The sequence below is a fragment of the Onychomys torridus genome, chromosome 19, assembly GCF_903995425.1.
Source record: "Onychomys torridus chromosome 19, mOncTor1.1, whole genome shotgun sequence".
NCBI classification, from domain to species: Eukaryota; Metazoa; Chordata; class Mammalia; order Rodentia; family Cricetidae; genus Onychomys; species Onychomys torridus.
In genome coordinates, this window is record NC_050461.1 from 7,789,686 (window position 1) to 7,804,974 (window position 15,289).

General features: G+C 42.4%; 1 protein-coding gene across 1 annotated transcript in view; it reads right to left on the bottom strand.

Annotated features, from left to right (window-relative positions):
• The window catches only part of Pdss2 (decaprenyl diphosphate synthase subunit 2), a 231,211-nt gene that overhangs the window by 88,230 nt on the left and 127,692 nt on the right, over positions 1 to 15,289 (bottom strand). The gene's annotated exons all lie outside the window — the stretch shown is intronic.

Consider the following 15,289-nt stretch of genomic DNA (forward strand, 5'->3'; position numbering starts at 1 on the left):
CCAGTAGCAACCATTTTGAACCTAATTTTAAATTTCACATAATGAATGGACTATTAGCTCAATTTCTTTTCTGGATGTTTATTTCTGTCGAGTGGATACTTTTTCAGTAGCCCATTCTGGGAACCATTACAATGCTAATTCTCATACTTAACTGTGAGAGGACACTCAACAGTAAGAAAATGGCTCCCCTTTCACGGGTTGTTCCACTGCACATAAAACACACGGAGCGGAATGTGGCAGTGCATTTTTCTAATCATGGCACTCCCCAGGCAAAGCAGGCAGATCTTTGTGAGTTCAAGGCCATCCTGGACTACACAGCAAATTACAAAATGGCCAGTGCTATGAGAAAGACCCTGTTCTCGAAAAAACCCAACTGTGTGGAGTATTCACCAGAGAAGATGCCTGGACATGGGTTTAAGACAATAGACAGTTTTCATTAGCCGCCAGTGACTACACTGTTTGGGATTCCTGAAAGCCCCCAGCTTTTCTCAGGTGCGCTTTTAAGTACAAAAATCATGTCCTAGATTGACATACTCAGTTAACAAGAACAGGTAGCCAGAAGCAGAACTACAGAAGCCAAAAAGCAAGGTTAGTAGATTGAGAGACTTTTCCGTAACGATGGACTTTTGTGGATTAGGCCCTTGTTTAGTTTTGGCCGGTGGTGCTGTCTATGTGTTGAGTTTTACAACCTGAACAACGGTACTTCTATCACGGAGTCAGATGTGCTAACGTCTTGGAGCTTACTAAGTCTGGGGCCCTGGTACACCACCAACAATGAAAAATGCACTATGGACATATTTGGTATAGGACTCCTGGGTCAAATATACCATAAACACTGAAAGTTTTGACAGAACTATAAATATTGAGAGCAAATTTAGCAGAACTGTTATTATTTAAGGCTAACTACAAGAAAATAAACAAAGAAGAAACAAACCCAAGCAAATCAAAGGTGTTGAACCTGTTTGTGAATCAAGCAGAGAACAGGAAGTGGTCTCTTTGTAAGTGTTCACATGAAGCATCGTCATTCAAGATGCTCACATAGCTGGATAACTGGCAATGTTCAATGCAGACATTTCAAACAGTTCTTCAAGGTTGCCTCACCCTCTCTTCACTGGTCTTCACACTGGTCTATTTAACTTCCTATGTTACGCCGCCTGTATCTGGTTTCTACTCTTGGCTTCCTAAAATTCAGCTCAGTTCTGATTGAATTAAAGGATTTGGTTTCAGCTTTTATCATAGCTGTAATTGAAGTAAGCCAAGGGATACATACTCAAACATGAAAATACTTTAATTTCGGGTACCTTGTATTTAATAAGCCTTTTCTTAGAGGCAAGTGACATCGATTTGAAGACTTGCTTTAAAATTTTAACACATGAACATTTAGCTCTATTTACATTCATATTGCATACTGCTACTGATATGGAAATTTTGCTGATTAAAGGCATTTTTTTTTTTAATCTCTGCACTCGAGCTAATTTGTAAGACCCACAGTCTCCCCCTCTTCTTCAAACCACATTGTCCTTCAGGAAACTAAATACTTAAGGAATATTATAGCTATGTAAGCTACAGAGGAACTGGAAGCATAGTGATCCTACAATACTACCAGATGTGTTGAGTTATTTAAGTGGGGAGCAGAGAAAAATGAATGGATGTTTTTCCCCTGAAAGTATCAGATAAGCCCTATTCCCAAATCCAGAAGGATTGAATATCGCTAATAGGTCTAGGAAAGACTGTAACTAAACACATAGCATCAGATTGGATTACAGTTTATACAAGCAACATCCCAAGATCTCCTTGATGGCTGGACACATAATACAGATCAATCACTCACTAAGAGATGCCATGGATTTGAAACAGTCAGAGCTCTGAGACCAGCACTGGTAACATGAAGAGGGATTTATAGAGAGAAAGTCCAACGTGGACTTGTGAAAATGATGGCATGAACTTTTAACAGTAGATCTGGCTTTGGATAACCCAGAAATTTCCCCCCTGAAATTCCAGACGAGGCAAAAGCAACAAAAACATTTTGTTCTGACTCTTTTAACACAATTAGTATGTTATAGTTTATTGATGACCTGTACTTATAACTGGCTGTATCTGAACATATACCTCTAGCTATGGCAACCAGAAAAGAGAAGCAAAAGGGACAGCATGAAAACAGGAACAGCCTAAAGGAGGTGACTGTATCCTAGGCTAACATGCCTACTGTACATGTAAAATGTCTTTTCATAGCCTGGAATGTTCATTTAAATAATCCTAACAAAGAAAAATGAATTTAATTTCCAACCTGCTTTGAAACTGCAAATATTTATATAAAGAACTCATTCATAATGCAGTAAACTCATTTAACATTTGTTTGTTCCAGTGCTGACTCGAATTCACTATGTGGGCTAGGCTGGCCTTGAACTTAAAGAGATCTTCCTGTCTCTGCCTTTGGAGTGCTGGAATTAGAGGCATGCCTGGTTCACACTCTTAAAAACAAAACAAAACAAAAAACCCAAAAAACAAACAAAAAACCAAACCCCATTTTATTTATGAGTATGTGTCCATGGAGCCAGAAGAGGGTTTCCTGGGACTGGAGTTACAAGTAGCTCACAGCTGCCTGATGTGGGTGTGGGGACCAAATCCAGATCCTCTGCAAGAACAACAAATGGTCTTAACCACTGGGTCATCTCTTCCACCCATCAAAGGTGCTTGTGACAGGCTGTCAGGAGTGTGTGTCAAGCTGCCAGGCTGCCAGGCTGCCAGTAAGTTCAATCCCCAAGACCCACGTGGTGGAAAGAAGTCAGTGACTCCACGGTTGTCCTCTGACCACCACATGGGCACTCGGTGTGTGATTTAAAGTAATGTTAGATGGGAGTATGTTGTGTGGGCATAATGAAAAACTGTTTTAAGAGCTATGAGGATAATGGCACCCAGAGGAGAATCTAGGACCTAAAATCCAAACCTTCTAAGACTTCCTCTCCCGGCTCCCTGGTGCTCCAGACAAGAACGACCTTGAGAAATATTCAGGGAGCTTGTTCTTCAGGTCCAGGGAAAAGCAAAGTGTCTCAACTGGAGCCCCTGGCAGCCCAAGGGGAAGGCAGTGCAAGAGAACAGCAGACACAAGAGTGAGAGCATCTTCATCCTGGTCCAGGGCTGGCTACAGATTTCTGTTATGAGACTTGAGGTGGGTCAACTCCACTTCTGGTTTCCTTAAAGTGTGAGATGAAGGAGGGTTCAGAAGAGGGTTTGTGAGGGTTCTCAGTAGCTCGAAAATTCTACCAGAAATATGAATCTCAGCCACGTGTGGTGGCACACGCCTTTAATCCTAGCAGTTGAAAGGCAGATCTCTGAGTTTGAGGCCAGCCTGGTCTACAGAGTTGAGTTCCAGGACAGCCAGGGCTACACAGAGACATTCTGTCTGGAAAAACCAAAGGACGGGGAAAAAGCCAATCTCAGCATTTATAATTAGGCAAGACACCAGTGGCTTGTGCACTGCTGTGAAGCAAACCTTTGATAGAAACAGCCTCAGGAAGGACAGAGCTGTGGGCTTGTGGCTTCAGACGGTCTAGTTCATAGGAAGGAACCGTGGCTGTGGAGCACACGGCAGAAGAGCATTTATGCCACAGTGGTCAGGAAGCAGCTAGTAAGGGCAGACCCGTAAGATCTAATCAAATCCCTACTTCCTTTAGCCAGGCCACACTTTTTCAGTTTTCCAAAATGTCCCAAATTAATGCTACCAGCCAAAGGCCAAGTGTCTCCATGATGTTTGGGGACATTGCCAACTTAAACCATAACAGCAAATAAACATGGAAAATCTTTTAAGTATGATCTTGGATGGAATATGTCATAATATTACACACACACACACACACACACACACACACACACACACATATATTTAAAAACTTCCTCTCCTCTACACTATATATTTTTGAGGGTTTAAATTTTATTTTGCTTTTATAATTTTTTATTTTTGAAATTGTAATAAGCTTACATCATCCCCTCTCTCCTTCCCTTTCTTCTCTCCAGTCCCATCCATGCACCTCCTTGCTCTCTCTCAAATTCATGACCTCTGTTTCTTCAAATGTTCTCTCTCTCTCTCCCCTAAATATATAAATGTAACCTGCTAAGTTTATATAATGTTGTGTGTAGATAATTTCAAGGCTGACCACTTCCTACTGCATAACCAATTAGGGGTGAGCTCTCCCTGGAAAGGACTAGTTCTTCATTCTCAGAGTCCTTAGTTGCCTGTAGCTCTTTTTTTAGTGGTGTGGCTCCATGCGATCGCCTCCTCCTGAGTGGGACCATCCTTGTTCCGGGTTTGTTCCTATGCTGTACTTTTATCCATCAGCCTGTCATGGACCTTACTTACCCTCTGTGATGATTTTCTTTTCCTTTTGCTGCTACTGGGGACTGACCAGGGCCTCATTCATGCAGGACACTCTACCACTGAGCTACATCTGAGCCTTCCTTTCACTTTATCTTGAGGAAGGGCTTCATTAAGTTGCCCAGGCTGCTCTTGAACTCACTCTAGCCCAGGCAGGCCTTGAAACTGTGATCCTCCTGCTTCAGCTTCCTGAGTAGCTGGGATTGTAGGCTACACCACCGGATTCTTCTGAAGTTCTGATTCCCTTCTCTGTGGAATTTTCTGGACTCATCTCTCTTGGTTCTAAGGCACGAAGAATGACAATAAAACCATTTCCACTGGGAACTATCATGACTCATGGCCTGCCTTGACAGTGGGCAGTGGATAGAAGCTGTAGCTGAGTTAATGAAGGATGGCATGGCTGGGCCCGGAGCTTCATGGTGGGGCGCTTGCTTAGTAGATACAAGGCCCTGGGCATCGCAAGGAAAACCCAAACCAAACCAAAGGAAAAGAAAACAGTGCTGAGTTCTGAGTCCTGAAAACCGTAATAAACTGTCTTCACAGAGAATGGAAATTGAGAAAGTAGACAGTGGTAAGAGAAAAGCAACAGCCTCTCTCCTAGGAAAAAGGGTTCTTGCATCACTATGTAAAGATGTCTGTAAAATATTCATAATCAAAAAAGGCTGTCGATAAAACAGAGTAATCTGATAGGTATTTTTAAAGCATAATGAGGCTAGTCTGTTTGCGTTTTATACACAAAGAAAAAGTCTGAAAGGAAAAAAGAAAAAGGGAAAATGATAATGTAAAAGTGAGAGACTAGAAAATTTTTTAATTAAAAAATTCCAATCTTTCTAAACCACTCATATTTAAAATGTCTAAATTTACAACTGCTTAAACAGATCACATATTATAATCCCACCCCCTTTTCATTATGCTGCTTTTGGAACTGGGTAAAAGAGTGAGTTTTCCCCCTTGGGAGAGGGCCAGCATATTCTGTTTTTATTCTCCGAGGGGCTTCAAGCTGAGTTACATCCACAAACTGATTTACAGGGTATTGTCAGTCAATACTCTCTAGACTAGCCAAAGTAAGACCAGTAAGTGCTACTAAGTATTCTGTGTAGACAAGCCATGCCTTTCTCAATAAACGTGATTCAGGAGTCCTGTCAGCCAGAAACTGACAGATGGACTGAATTCAAGAATGCTATGGATGTTTAGTCAGTGTAACAGACCAGTTTGTATTAAAAGCTAAAGCAAACTATAACTAAATCTTTAGGGAAAAAAGATAAGTATAAACTTGTGTGACTCCTGTAGGGCTCAGGGGGTTGAGCTGATGTGATAAGGTAATATAGTTGTATTTAATTCCATTTGAAAGGGTTTTGGTGTGGGGCTGGAGAGATGGACCAGTGGTTAAAAGCACCAGCTGCTCTTCCAGAGGACCTGAGTTTGATTCCTAGCACCCATGGTCAGCTCACAACCCCAGTTCCAGGGGACTTAATACCCCCTTCTGTCCTTTGCAGCAGCAGGCATGCATGTAGAGAAAACACCAATAAACACAATAAAATAAAATTTAAAAATTTATTACTGTGTCTGTGACGTGTGCATGTGGATACATGTGCTATAGCTTGTGTGTGGGGGCTAGAAGAAAACTGTGGAGTTGGCTGTCTCCTTCCATCTTTATTTAGGATCAAGGGATCAAACTCAGGGCACAAGGTATGTACAGCAAGAACTTTTACCCACTGGGCCATCTTGCTGGCCCTTGAAAGGTTATTTTTAGTGCCAGTTTTTACTATGACAATGTGGAATATTAATGCCACATGGATTCCATCATTTTATTTAGGAGGTATATGAACACAGAACACCCCAGCCTTTACTATTCTTAACAGCTGTTAGCAAAGGAAACAGTTGTGTGTGCACATCTGTGATGCTGACAGCATCAATCACATACAAGTATACAGCACTCCTAGATCGTATCCCTTGAAAAACAGAAGCAAAGGCAAAAATACTCTTAGGGAAAAGTAAATTTTCCAGGCTGGAGATGTACCTCAGCTGGTAGTGTGCTTGCTTAGTATGCAAAGATCCTGCATTTTATCACCAGCATTGCAAACACCAGGTGAGGTGGTGCAAACGTGATCCCTGAAGTCAAAAGGCAGAAGCAAAGGGCCACAAGTTGAAGGTCATCCTAGGGGACCTAGAAACAAAAACTCCAGGAAACTGTCATATAATTTTTTCTTTTTTTAAAGATAGCTTCTATGTAGCCCTGCCAGTCCTGGAACTCTCTACATAGGCCAGTCTGGCCTTGAACTCATCTGCCTCCTGAGTGCTGAGATTAAAACTGTGCTCTGGCCTAGCTTTTAAACATTTTAAGAAAAACAAAATATGGTTTTAGCATAAATACAGGCCATTCATATTATCAGGAAAATATAGAATTACAGATGGGGGCGGGGCTAGAGAGATAGCTCAGTGGTTAAAAGGACTTGTGATTCTTGCACAGGATCTAGATTTGGCTCCCAGCACCCACATGGCAATTTACAACCATCTGTAACTCCTGCTCCAGGGGATCCAACAACACTTCTGGCCTCTGAGGGTGCCAGGCACACATGTGGTCCACAGAAAATAAAAATAAACACATTTTTTAAAAAAAGGAAAGGCATAGAGATAGAATGAGAGGAAGCTTAGGGTACCAGAGCAGTGGGGATGGACTGCTTTTAGTTGTCTTAGCATAAATGAAGCACAGGGCATGTGAGAGACTAAGCAAAAGGTGGAAAGACATGCACACCCAGAGTGAGGCTGTGAGGGGCTGGGTGAGTACAGTATTCTCCCACAGAGACTGATGATACCTTTAGTGTTGTAAGGTTCTTCATCATTTACAAACTGGGTTCAAACCCCTTGTCTTGTTTCAGGTGAATTCAGTTCCCAGTGCTCAGCTATAGCTTCCAGGCTGGCAGCCTCCTGAGGTGGTGACCCCTGAAGAACACAGGGAGCAGTAACTATGGCCAAATTAGGGGTGCAGTCTACTCAGCCACCAGCTGGGCATGAACAGCCCAGCTGAGCCCTATTCTGCATGATTAATATAAATGAATGGCTTTGATCTGGCCCTGCAGCAGTCTCTGAAAGAAGGCTCTCCACACCATCCCCAGACCAGGACCAGGTTTACTGAAGTCACTGAGGAAAGCTCTATACAACAAACACAACACTAACCAGAAGTTCTGGAGAAAGGCTGTGTAAAGGGAGGCTTTTCAACGCTGCCAGGCGTGGAAGGCCTTGTGTTTCTGTGGGAGGGCGACAATCTGTTCTGCTGAGCTGAAGTTCTGGCTAAGGAGGGACAGCAGGGAAAAATGGCATGGCCATCGGCACAGGTGCAGCAAAAACTCTGCAAATTGATAATCTTCACCTTTAATTTAGAGCAGCTGATACAATGCTTAATAAACTACAGTGACATAAAGGTTTTGGAAAACTTCAGTTAACTAAATGACAGTATAAAATCACAATATATACAACTTGAAATAGACCCATAAGCTCAAGAAGATAGAGTACAAAGTGCTGAGATTCCATTCTGTATCAGCTAGTGTACTCACTGCATAAATGCTTGTTGGTAGTATACTATATGGATAGCATTGTACTCAAAAAACTAGTCTCATTAAATTACAATTCCTTTAATAAGGATCAGCAAGAGAGCTCATGGTCAAAGGTGCTTGCTACCAAGCCTGACAATCTGATTTCAATCCTGAAGGTCCATAGGGTGCAAATGTAACCAGCTTGGCAGGTGAGATGCTTGTGGGGCCAATGTGCACCACCACGCCTTTAATCCTAGCACTAAGGCAGAGGCAGGTGGATCTCTGAGTATGAGGCTAGCTGGTCTACAGTTAATTCCAGGACAGCCAGGGCTACACAGTGAGACACTGCCGAGAGAGGGAGAGAGAGGGAGGGAGAGAGAGAGGGGAGAGAGAGAGAGGGAGAGAGAGGGAGAGAGAGGGGGAGAGCGGGGGAGAGCGGGGGAGAGCGGGGGGGGGGGGAAGAGCGGGGGGGGGAGAGCGGGGGAGAGCGGGAGAGAGAGGGAGAGAGAGGGAGAGAGCGGGAGAGAGCGGGAGAGAGAGAATGAGAATTCAGTCTCTCAATCTGACTATCGGACTGCTGAAACAGTGGGCCTCATAGAAATGAGAATCTACCCAGGTATTTCAGGCTGGAAGAAGAAAAAAAGGCCAGCGGAGGAACCTGTCTCCCAGAGATTTTCCACAGTCCCAACAACTTGCCAGACTACCTTACAGTCTATATGGTGGTCTGTGGATCTTATAGGATAGATGGAAGCCCAGACAATGGTGGGTTAAGTGTGGGCAGGACCACACCTTGACCAGGACTGTTTAGATGGTCATGTCTTTTGGCTCTCTGTTTAAACTTCGAGCACAACTCCAGAAGATGGACTTGGGGTGTTGCTTGATCTTGTTTTTTCCCTCTTCCCAATGTAGCCACTAAATAAATTTCCCTTTTTTGCTGTCTTCTTTTAATTTGGCTTATTGAAGATAGGAAGCTGGACCTGTCCTGTAGCACGGACTGTGACCCCCAAGTTCAATAACAGGGAGAACTGACCCTACCAATAAGTTGTCTTTTGACTTACATACACACGCTGTGGGAATCTTCTCCGAGACACCCCCCCCCCCCCCCCCCCCCCCCACCCCCCCAGTAAATAGAAGCTTAAGGAATTTTTAAAAATGGGTTTGTGGTTCAAACACCGTTGTGGACTGTTAGGCCTCAGGAAGCCCACACATCCAGCAGTGAGCTCAGCTGCACTGAGGACTGCTGAAGTTTATCAAAGCTGCACTCCTCAGGAACTCCCATCTGCAAAAAGGAGTCAGGTCCCTCCTGTCTGGCAGAAGGGACCTATGGCTACCTGGGGTGGCTATCAGCATACCAAAGCTCCTGTGGCCTCCAGGCTCCCTCAGTCTCCACTTACAAGTACTTGTTAGACATTCAAAGTCCACCCTAGCCTCCAGACCTGGTCCTCCCTAGAACTGCTCATCCTCCCACAACTCAGCTCCCTTCTCCTGCTGTCTCACCATCCCCACTCTCCAGTCCCTCCACAGACAGGCATGACCATGCCCAGGCTACTTCTTTCTCTCTGCTTTGGATTTTTCTAGATGCCTCTGGATAGTTTCTCTCTCATTCACAATAAAAAACCTTTTCCTCATAAGGGAGTTGTCAGGGACCATGCCTAAATGAATTCTAAGAATTCTAATAACTTTATTACATCTGACATACTTTGTAATATACTCAATGGATGCATCCTTTGTCTAGATCACTAAGATAGTTACACACAGATGCGCTGTAAGCCCCCAGCCCATCCAGGTCATTTCTCTGGGTCTCATTTTACTTTCCAGGATTACCAACAACCAGCTCCATGTTCAGACGGATCTGCATTTACATCGGATCTCATTCCCAGAGCTGCAGTTTCGATTTTGTCTGAGATAGGGTCTCATTACTTTGTGGCACAGGACAACTGTCCTGCATCAACCTTTTACGAGCCCCCACCTCCAGCTGCATTTAAAAATTAACAGTTGTTAACACAGCTAGTTTGTTAGCTAAAATCTTTAAAAACACAAAAAACAAAAGCAATCCAAAAAAAAATTGCTACTTTTTGAATAAAGGTAATTTTTTGTTATTTTCTGAACAGGTAATTTTTTTGCCATTGACCACTGATTATTTACCACTGACCAAAGCCAAATAATCACCAATTTAAATGCCAAATTGGTTCCTGAAAAAAAAGGGCAGATAATTTTAAAACCTTAAAAATTTTCGTAAAAAAGGGAAAAAGGAGATGCTCATGGAAAAGTTGTCTGGCTAGAACAGGCGCTGAGACTTGAATGAATACTGAAGAAAATGAGCCGTGCTGACACCGTGATGGAACTGATTCCATTCCACTCTCCACTTCTCCAACACAGGGTCTCCTGAGGATGAAGTCCACTGTAGCTAGGATGCCACACTCAGTGCTGTGCACACTCCGGGCACTACTACAGTTAGGCTGAACTTTAAAAGAATATGACTACTATTTCAGTGATTTGCCTATTCTCTTTAATGGGGCTGATAATACCCATGTTGCTTACAGTGCTTCACCTAGGGATTCTCAAAGATGGTTGTTGAAAGATGGTGGAATGCTGCCTTGTACAAGTTGCTTTCAATGTTTTTAAAGTGCAACCTCACAATAAGGCTTACACTTACATCATGGATGCACTTACACAGTTCAGTTGTTAGTTCCTTTTCTAATTGGGTCGCACTAGAAGGCAGACATTTGCAATTCCACAATAGTCCTAAGTTTCTACAGTAAAAGGAGGTCTGGAAATACAGGCACACATTGTACACTAAAATCCACACAGCTTGTCCAAACTATACTTGTACAGTTCTTCAAGGAACTCCAACAGTGTGTTCTCCTGGTATTGTGCTCCAAAAATTAGGGAATTCTACCTTCCCTTCCAAAGAAAATGACACAGTAGAAGTTTGGGGCTGTTTGCATCATACTCTGGGCTAGTCTGTGGTCAGAAACTCTTCAGACTATTAAGATACACAATAAGCATTTTCTTGGATGGTAGATTGAACACAGCATCCTGTGCAGGCTAAGCACATACATATCCTCTATTACAATTGGCTTTTTATTGTTTGTTTGTATTTGTTTTGTTTTGTTTGTTGAAACAGGATTTTGCTATGCAACCCATTGGCTGGTCTGGACCAGATATGTAGGCCAGACTGGCTTCTAAGCTCCCAAACCACAAAAGCAGGAAGGTCACTGGAGTTGAGGAGGTTAGAGATGAGGATTCATGAACAGAAAAGACACATTATATTCACACAGACCATTAGGCAGACACGTAGGCACATGGTAGTACATGAAGATCACACACAGACACACATGCAGACTGGTGAAGGCAAAAGCAAGGGCTCACACCTCTGGCCTCACAGCCACATCTGTACAAAACCCACAGAAAGGTGTCATTCTGCCATCACTACATAACAGACACTGTCACTGCTTGCCTTAAGGTTCTCTGAAAGCATGTGTCAGCATCTTTTCCTGACGCATAGCTTTCCAAGATGCCCACCATTAGCCATCTTGGTCCAAGCTGTACATCCACATCAGTGTCATGTTGTCTAAACATGTACCCTGGCCCTGTGCTCTCAAAACCCAGTTCTCAAGTACTGGGACTGCAAGTGTGTGCCCACACACTGCTTATAATCTGCTTCCCTCTTCCCACCCATAATGTCAACAGAGAGTTTATTAGGGAGTGATGATAAGGGATGCAAACAGGCAGTGGCCAAAGGACCAATGCAGAGGAACACTGTTGCAGGATATGCAATCACACTGTGAACCCCAACACTGTGTTATTTACTGGGAAAACTGATTCTAGTTGTGGTGTGGCTCAGCCCTAGCACACACCTTTAATCCAAGAGCTTTCTGCTTGAATATTGTAAACAGGATTAAATAAAGTCAACCACAGGTCAAGAGGTGGAGCAAGCAACCAGTTGACAGGAAATGAACATAGGATTATTAAGAAAAAAAACATAGAGAGTAAGAGGGGGCCAGAAGCACGGATAGAGAGATGCACAGGAAGTGAAAAGGAGGAACATTCAATTGGAAGAGTCTTGTTTGAGATGTCATAGGAGGAAGAGGAGGCTTCTGGGATGCTGGCTGAGGAGGAAGGTCAGCTGGATGCTTTCTCTGCCTCTCTGAGCTAGCAGGCTTTTACCCCAACATCTGGCTCCAGAGTCTTTCTTTATTGGTAAAATCAAATGATTAAGATTTTGTTAAAAACAACAGAAAATACTTTCTCATCGTGAGAGTGGACAATGGCTTAAGAGACCAAAATGGCTTTTAAATTATATCTTCACTGCTTAGCATAATGCACATAAAATATTTTATTGTGTGCAAATACCACTCTAATATGTGAATTAGTTGCATGAAATCCTATTTCAAAATAAATTTGAAGCTATCACTTTGCTGCATCATCATCTCAGAAATTTATATCTGCCATTACCATATGTATTTTAAAGTATCCAGACAATGAAGGCATTTAAGTTTCTCCACACCACCTTCCAGGAAGAGCAAGCTCAATGAGCTGCACTGTTGTTGGAGTTCTGAAGTATGTTTGAAAGTCTTCATATCTAGGACATATCTACCAGATTTTGGGTTCTCTATGTATGCCTGACTTTTTTAACTTGAGAGTTTTGTTGTATTCACATAGTATGCCATCTTTATGTCAGGATCAAGCTCTATTTTGCCAGTTTTGACTCTTTCCTACAACTCTCAGAATTAGAGAATATCAGAACTGTCGAGAATGCAGAAGACAGACATGATGTTGCCTTGACTTAATAGATAAAAAACCTAAAAACAAAACAAAAGCTGTGTTTGCTTATTACTTACTTTCCTAAAGTTCTCTACAAAGTCTCCTTGATACTGTAGTGGAATATTTATCCCACTATTTACGAGTTAATAGTGCTACAAATGCCAGGATTGATAAGCAGTCTGCAGGAAAGGACGGCTGACTTGAACTTCAAACTCTGAGAGTTAAACAACTACTGAAGAAGTGAAAGAGAACAAGAGAGGAAGAGAAGGATGACTGAGGTGAGAGAGAAGGAAAACAGCTTCAGCTGACGGGTAGGAAGCCCTCTGCTGCTGCTGCTGTTGATTTTTTTCTTTTTCTTTTTCTTTTTTTTTTAATTTTCAAGATAGGGATTTCTCTGTGTAGCCCTGACTTTCCTAGAAGTCAACTCTGTAGACCAGGCTGGCCCAAAACTCAGAGATCCACCTGCCTTTGGGTGCTGGGATTAAAGAAGTGTGCCACTGCCGGGAGGCAGGCAGATCTCTGTGAGTTCGAGGCCAGCCTGGTCTACAAAGCGAGTTCCAGGAAAGGCGCAAAACTACACAGAGAAACCCTGTCTCGAAAAAACAAAAACAAAACAAAACATATACCACCACATTGGACAAAACCTTGGATCCGATCCATCGGGTCAGATCTACTGCATAAACTGTACTGCATAAACTGGATGTGGTGGTTTATACTATAATCCCAACACTTGAGACCCTGCCTTAAACAACAGCAGCAGCAACAACAAACCCAAAGCCAAAGTTAGACACTTCACGCTTTTTTCTGCTTTGTTGTATGCTGTGGATGTCACAGCATACAACAAGGTTAGACACTTCACGCTTTTTTCTGCTTTGTTGTATGCTTGGTGGAACCTGGAGAGAAGCTCTCCAACTACAGTTATATCATGTCACCTCTATAAAACAGGATTGTACCACATGATGTTTGGTGTTTCCTAATCTCCTGTTGACTAATGTTTGAAACGACCCCAGAAGAAAGGCAATTAAACAGCTGGGTGGGATGGCATAAATCTAAAATCTCAATTCTTAGGAGGATGAGACAGGAGGATAGCAAGTTTGAGGGTAGTCTAGGCCACACAGCAAGACCCTGTCTCAATTTAAAAAGGAGAGAAATGAAAAAAAGACAAAACTGTGTGAATAGCAACAAATAATCGAATGCATTTCCCAAATGCTTAAAGAAACATCCTTGGCACAGCCATACTTTCTAACACCCCACTTTAATGTTTTCACAGTTACAGTATCAGAACCAACCTTGGGGTCAGGCATTGTCAGCTAATGACCTGTTGGACTAACGGCCTTAAGCTTTGCCTTGGGCACACAACTCCAGCAGGTCATTAGCTGCCAGAAGGGCTCTCTCCCCAGTCACTATTGCTAAATAAATAAAATCTGCTCCTGGGCTTAGGCTCTATAAGCCAACTTTGGCTGGTAGTGATTTTTTTCCTTGAGTGTTTCCAACTCTAATAGTGTTAAGAAAATGATGGAAATGCTACGACAAAATTTATATCACTACAACTGAGCTATTAATGAAAAGTAGCCTCAGTCAGTCCTCTGATTCTCTTTTTCATGTTGGTAGACTAGAGCAGGCATCTGATTACAAACACACCACGGTTTGCAACTGCACCTGCAAGTCAGTTGTCTGGAGCCTGAGCCATACTTTCTAACAAAACAAAGTTAGAAAGAGGTGGCCTACAAAAGCCTGGTTACTTCATACCGTGGGAATGCCATCATCTTGTAATTAAAAAGGGATGACTAGAAAACAAAACTCTTATAATATTTGAAATTAAATAAAGTGTGTGTGGGGGGGAATCAAACAAGTACTTGTTAAATTGTCTTTAAATATTGGTTTAGTAAAAGAATGAGGGTACATACATATATTGTATTTCAGGATTATTTCATTTTTAAATATAATTCCCTATCAGCCCGTCTCCACTTTAAAAATTTTGAGATAGGGTCTCATGCAGACCAGGCTAGCTTCAAACGTGTTAAATAACACACAATGACCTTAATCTCATGATTTCCTGCTTCTACCTCCCAAGTATGAGGATTACAGTCATGCATTACCATGCTTTAATTTTTTCTTCTACAACTTATCTTTCATAGTGCTAGAGGGTGGTACTCATATACTATTGGAGGAGAAAAGAAATTATCATTCTCCCAAGCTGTGAAACCATAAGTTACAATAATGACTGGCTTGAAAAGATATGCCGCCTGGTGCAATAGCGGTATAAATGTTATGTGAGTAACCAATGACTTTCTGATTGGCTAAGACCCACTCCATGAGATGGAACCCATCCCGACACTGTTAACAGGGTCAGGAACTTGTGGCTAGATAGTTCATAGGTCCTAGGGGAGAACCTATACTATTACACTGGGCATAGTATTATAATGACTACTAATGACTTATTGCTATACTCAAAGATCAGTCCATCTCTCAACCCTCATCAGAAAAGCTTCCTCTTGTAGTAGGTGGCAATTAACATAGAGACAATCAACTAGTCAACATACAGAATATATGAAACTGTGGAGTGCTTAGCCCTAAATGTGATGTATATATTGTAATTCCCCCCCCCCCCCCCCCC